This window comes from Suncus etruscus, chromosome 3 (genome assembly GCF_024139225.1).
Source record: "Suncus etruscus isolate mSunEtr1 chromosome 3, mSunEtr1.pri.cur, whole genome shotgun sequence".
NCBI classification, from domain to species: domain Eukaryota; kingdom Metazoa; phylum Chordata; class Mammalia; order Eulipotyphla; family Soricidae; genus Suncus; species Suncus etruscus.
The window spans coordinates 103,982,537-103,989,393 of record NC_064850.1 but is presented as its reverse complement, the minus strand read 5'-3'; the positions used below and the strand labels follow the sequence as shown (position 1 = coordinate 103,989,393).

The following is a 6,857-nucleotide window of genomic DNA, read 5'->3' as shown; positions in this document are numbered from 1 at the left end:
GTATAGGTCCTTCCTAGGTTAAACCGTCCACTACACACAAGAATAAATATGTAAATAAATGATTCTATATAGAACAACTGATTTAGGAAGAACAAACTATGAACTTGCAAGTGCTGAATAATCAGAACCTAAAATGAAAATCTTTGTAAAACAAAAGGAAGCAAGATGAAAATAGTGGAAGAAAAAAAGAAAGATTACCAACACTTTAACTGTAGCTATTTTTATCAATCTCAGTTGCAGGATAGACTCATTATTATAGAAATTTTGTACTTTTCTGAATTTTCTAACCCTTAGGCACTGCGGATCATTGCTGTTTTATTGTCACAGAGTATATGGGAGAGAGTTTCTGTAACTCTCCCAACACCCCATATATAATGGTAAAATAAAGTCCATAAGGTACAAATGCATAGGTTAATTGAACAATTTCCAAAGTTATAGATGTCAAATAATTAATATGTATGCAATATTCCCTAAATGATTGCAATATTTCCTAAATGATTATATTAAAAAAAATTTTTTTGTGCACCATTCCCAGAGGTACTGCAATACCAGGTCGATGTGCGGAGTGGACGAAGCAAGCTCCTCTTCTGACTCCCAGCTCCAAAAATCCATTTAATATATTGTCCTTGGATAGAGGATGTATCAGATATTAAACTGATAAGAACAGATACTACACTTGATCTTAGCCAAAGGCCGAGAAGCGATGATTATATTAAATTCTTAAATATTATAGGGGCACCCAGCAGTACTTGTTCTGGCTCTTGGTTCAGAAATCCTCTTGGTGGGATACAAGGGAACTCTATGTGGTGCTGGAGATCAAGCTGGGGTTGATCCCAGGTACTATCTTTCAGGATTTCTAAAATTATTTTTTAATATTAAAAGAAGGAAGTATCTTGTGTCTAATTTCTTGTACTGAGATGAAGCATCTCATAAACATCTTATATTAATTTTTCATAAATGTTTATCATAATATATATATATTTTTATATATAAATTCCTATACTGCCTATCGTCTTCCAGAATCCTTGTATAGAGTTGGTGATACAAAAGGTTTATCATCCTTGTCACATTAGTCCAAGAAAGAATTCATAGTCATAGAATTTTAAGTTCTTGAAAAACACTCAGGGAAACATGGCTGCCTGCATTTACAAATGAAGACAAGTGCTTGTTTACCCAATCATCATTTTTCCCACTTCCCTGCTAACTTCCCCTCAACTTTGTTTTGGTGACTATTTCTTCTCCAAGTGATTCAGCAATATCCTCATTTGTCAAAGATGCTAGTAAAATGAATACAAGTTATTCTATTGCCTTTTTTTATTAATTTTTTTATTTTTAATTATGAGAACAAAGATGCAAAGAAAGAGGACAAGGTAAAGTTACAGTGGAAGGACAATTACCCATAAACAGAATTCTCAGTAGTCCCATTGCTGATATCTTAACTTTGAACTTTCAGCCAAAGAACATTAAGAAAAATAAAACAGAAAAAAACCCATGTACAATTACTTTGTTCCTCAAGTCCCCAGATTGTAGTACATAATATTTCTTAGCAGCACACAAAGAAATCTAAAGACATAAAACTTATGTAACTCCTTAAACATTGAAGGCAAAGTACTTTTTTACATTTCTATGCACATGCATATTAGTTTAAGTTAACCTCAAAAGTTTAACTGGGTTGTTTTTCTTAAGAATTAGAGTCAAAGGAGCACAGTTAGAGCACAGTGTTAGAGTGGCAATTATTGTTTGCATAGGCCCACCAAATATGAGGGACATGGAAAGGAAAAGCCTTGGCCTAAATACAAGAAGACCCTACCCCTGAAGTTTCCTGGCATAAGATCAACCCTAGGCTCCAGGAAAACTAGTTTGTCCAATCCAGGTCATTGTCTGTAGTGCCAATACACTTATTTTTCACACAGTCTCTGTTGTTGGTATCATGTTTCTGTATTAAAGATCCTGGAATCTGCATATCCTATATTGCAGTCAGGATGGTGCAGAGCGTCCTCTCGTTTCACCTCACAATTAAAGGGCAATGCAGAGAACACTGTCCTGTAAGCAGGTCATTGTTGTTGTCAAGTCTTCTTAGTGTTAAGGGAAGTCTCTTTTGAGCAGGTTGATGTCAAAGTCTTGGTAGGGTCTTCCCTGGTAGAGGATTGCTTCCAGATGTTGTTTTAAAAAACCTTGGATGTTTCATAGATAGCTTTCCTGGTTCAGGGGTGAATGGAGGATGCCCATTCTTCTGAGGCCTATGCCAGGTCATTATATCAATGTTCAGGGTGTAAGGCCCCATTGCACTACAAGATTTGTGTGTTTCAATCTCTATTAGCTAAGAACTTATTTGTATGTATAGTATTTTCTCATTTTAATGTGCCTGTGCAAACAAGGAACAATGCCACATGGCGTTATCAGTGCATATGAGGGCCATAAGAACAAGTCCAACCTGAACACTTGGTCCAGGAAACTGAGACCCCCCCCACATCAGACTGGTCTTCATGGCTGGCCCTGGCAACTCAGGCTCTGGGGGACAGGCGGAGGAGGGAAACCTCTCCCCTTTCAATTTTCAAACTGGAGAGGAAGCCTGCAGTTGGACCCAGCAGAGCGCACGTCCCTCTTTTTTCTGGTATGTCAGGGTCTCTGGGCAGACAGCAGGCCATAGGCCTCCTGGACTGAACACTTGGTCCAGGAGACTGAGACCCCCCACGCCAGACTGGTCTTCATGGCCAGCCCTGGCAATTCAGGCCCTGGGGGGGCGGGCGGAGGAGGAAAACCCCTCCCCTACGCATACTGGACCCCCTGTATTGTTTGTTACTAATACTAATTTTTAAATTTGCACGGGTGCAAATATACTTTTTAAGCATTATCCCAAAACGTTCCCTATCCTAGACTGTTATTAGGAATGGAATCAGGATGCCCAAGATTTGGATAAAACACTCAAATAGACCTTATTCTCTAGGCTTTTTGTGGATGTGACTTTTCATATTGACTCCAAGACTAAACCATAAACAGTCCATCTATATATTGTATATAGTCTCTATCATATATTGCTTCTCCCCTCACCCCTGTGTCTCTCCTACCCCCTCATCTCCCAACCCTGAATCATTATCTTCCCCTTATTTAACCCTCTTTATTCTCAGTTACTAACTGGGTAAACACCAAGGCTGACCTTCTGCCCCAGCAGACCACCATCCAGCTCCTCATTGAAAGATACCCTCTCGGTCCCCATCTCATGCCTCGACGAAGAACTACAACCAACACGCCCGCTGACCCATGCTTGGTGGCCCCTCTCACCCCCATCAAACTATGGACTGTTGCATGATACCGGAATCAGCTTCAGCAAAACCCCTAGTTCAAGGACAATATAGGGTTTTGTAATGCCGCAAAACATGTCTCAAACTCAACTATCACCTGTTGTCTTCAAATACCTTTGTTTTCTTTCTTTCTTTTATTTTTCTTTTCTTTTTTTTCTTTTTAAACACAGGTTTATTTATCTGTTCTATTTTAATGTATACATATTTTTGCTATCCTTACCATTTTTGGTGCTGCTTGGTACTAAAGCCTTGCCTGGGATAAAATGCAGATCAAAAATGGACCACAGAAATTGTGAGTATAACCAGTCATCCTTATCCAGAATAGCACCAGCAATCCTATATGAAACCATAAGTTTTTGTATGGGCACAGTAAATAAGGGGAAACAATAGACACAGAAATAAGATCTTATCTTCTAGGGATAAGACCTCACACTTTTTTATAACATTAGGGTGCCTCCCATCCTGGACATGTGTCATGTGGATACAACCCAGTCTTCAGGAGATTGGACAGTGGCAGTTCAACTCCAAACCCCAGATCCCAGATGTGGAACTTATACAGCTCTGGGCAACAACTCCAGGAACCAACTCCATTGGGAAAATTATAGCACAGCTCTGGCACTAACTTGTACCAGTTATGATATGACAATGAGGAAATGACAACTTGATCCAAGACCAAGTTGTCTTATCACCTCACCTAACACTGGATGGAAACCAGAAGATGTACTGTTTTTTGAACAGCGAAAAATAAGAGCACCATGTACAGAAACTGACTTTGACAGCTGCGACTGGGCAGAACTATCCTGGGGACTGATAAGGAAAACCCTGTCCTAGACTGTAGACCAGAACTCTTATTAAATAAAAAAAAGAAAAGAAAAGAAAAGAATTTCCTATTGCAGAGGCCCAACTTGGACAACAGAGACTGAGCAAAACCCTTAGATCCATAATATCCCATACTTCAGTTTGGGGACTGAATGAAAACAGGGAGCATCTGATACAGAAAACTGTACACAACAATGGTGGAACAGAACCTTTAGAACCATAAAGACTCTAATCTAGACCCTGTCCTAGGACCTTAAAAATGCCAAAACCACTGGATACAGTGGCCTCATTGTCTCACTCACAACTGAGAGAAAAGTTTCCTGGCACCACATACAAAGCCCTTGGGATGAGGTAATGAACACCTATGGAGCCAGGGGTTGATCCCATGATGGTATGCTTCAAGGATGGAGAAGCCCTGAATCTCCTAGGCCACGGGAATTCCCATTCTCCCCCAATGCTTACTGTGTCTATACAAAAAAAAAAAAAAAAGTGGAGGGAATGCCAAACCCTACCACTGCAGCACCCCTTCTTTTTCTTGTTTTGTTTTAATTTGTTAGTTTTTGACTTTATTTTCCTTCTTTCCTCCACTTTTCTCTTCCCTTTTCACTCCTGTGATTATTATTTGGTGATTTTTTTTTCTTTTCTCATTAGCCGGTGCATTTTTCTTCTTCTTCTTTTTTTGGGGGGGCCACACCCGGCGGTGCTCAGGGGTTACTCCTGGCTGTCTGCTTAGAAATAGCTCCTGGCAGGCACGGGGGACCATATGGGACACCGGGATTCGAGCCAACCACCTTTGGTCCTGGATCAGCTACTTGCAAGGCAAATGCCGCTGTGCTATCTCTCCAGGCCCCCCCCCTTTTTTTCTCCCCCCCCCCCAGGCCCCTTTTTCTCTCTCTCTCTTTTTTTTTTTGGTAGTTGCGGCCAATTTTTTTCTCTCTTCCTTTTTTTTTTCTTTTTTTCTTTCTTTTTTCTTCTTATCCTTTTTATCGCAAACGACAACAGAATAGACAGTCTACAACAAGCTATAAAGTGGAGACCAGTTGCACTAGTATTCTGGAGGGAAAGGGAGGGAGATATGAGATGCATGCTGGAAAGAGGGGTGGAGGGAGGACAGCACTGGGGTGGGAATGCCCCTCATTTGTTGTCATATGTACCATAAATAATGCTGTGAAAAATAAAAAAAATAAAAATAAAAGAACAAGTCCAACAATCCCCATGACATGGTTCAATTTTAAGCATTAAACTGAGGGACTTTTCCACCAAATTCCTTATTTAACAGCTCACAAAGAGAAGACAAGATAAAAAGTGGGTAGAATCATCATGGTAAAAGAATATTTAGGAAGATTTATAGCTGTTAAAGAAAATACACATAAAATATTCAAAAGACATATGTGTCCATTTTATGTCTTTTGAAATATTTGGGGGTTGTTAAATCCAATGCATGACTTTGGTCTGTGATTAGAACTGTGTAGTACTGAAGTTTAAAAGGGTAAATGTGAGGTACTGATGGTTGGGGGTGAGAGAGGTAAGGAGTAATAATGTGCTTTGTGGGGGTGTGCGAAAGGGCAAAATCTGTTGGGGCAGGAGGTTGGTCTTGGTGCCTAACAAATTAAAGAACTGAGGGTAAAGAGGGTTAATTAAGGGGAAGATAATGAATCTGGATTGGGAGATGAGGGAGTAGAAGGGGCTCTGGTGTGGAGGAGGGGAAATATATCAGAGGGGTTATATACAGTGTATAGATGAATTGTTTATGGATTGGCTTGGCAGTCAAAAAGGACCACTGTATAGGAAGTCATGTCTGCATATACACTGATTTTAGAGACCTATTTGAATATTACCCTCCAAATCTAGGGAATTCCATTTTTTTCCCTAGAAACAGCCGAGAATTAAGAATATTTTTGGGTGTGGTTAAAAAATATATAAGCACCCACACGCTTTTAAAAATGAATGGGCTCTAGTCTGTCGTGGGAAGATCTCAGTCCCCTGGACTAAGTGGTCAGCCCAGGGGGCCTATGGCGAGCTGTCCTACCCAGAGCCCCCAGCATACTAGCTGATGAGAAACAGAAGAACTGTCATGTGGAGTCTTCTGGGTGCAGCCCCTGCCTCTGTCATTTTATTGCCTTTGATAAAAAGCTACAGTGACTGTAGAGAGGGAATAGGATACATGGAATGAGACCATTCTCATCTTCTCTTGTACATTGTTACATTTGCATATAATCCCAGGAACTATGAGAAATGTCTAACAATAACCAGAAGACAAGTTCAACTCATGCAGGAAAGCAGATTCAGAAGGACAGAAGACTAATTGAAACCTAGAGAGGCAGAATCTGAGTTCTGATCTGTCATGCTTGGACCCTCTTTCTCCTCTGGATCTTTCATTTATAAGGGAAACATTTATTTATTATTTAAGTCAGTTGGATTTGGAATTTCTGTCACTTGTAGTAAAGGACATTTTAATTGACACAGAAAGAATACTACAGGTATGAGATTGAGAAGAGAAAATGCAGACTGAGCTATTAAATATCATGTGATTCAGAAAGAGGAAATTCATACAAGGACTCTAGTCTTAGCAGAACCAGTTTGGTGATGCTCCAGTAAAAGAACTTCAAGGCTAAGCTAGGTAGATTGAAAGGAAAAATATGAGGTCCATAAACAACCAGTTTTTCATGAGGACTTATCTATCACTAGCTAGCAGTGACCTCCTCTTTTCCCAGAGAAAACAAGCTGGTACCAGTT

At 40.0% G+C, this 6,857-nt stretch overlaps 1 non-coding gene across 1 annotated transcript; it reads right to left on the bottom strand.

Annotated features, from left to right (window-relative positions):
* Window positions 1–515: 515 nt before the first annotated feature.
* On the bottom strand, window positions 516–705 carry LOC126005400 (U2 spliceosomal RNA). Its single transcript, XR_007494506.1, has one exon. It is a non-coding gene; the product is annotated as a U2 spliceosomal RNA (small nuclear RNA).
* Between the last annotated feature and the right edge of the window lie 6,152 nt (window positions 706–6,857).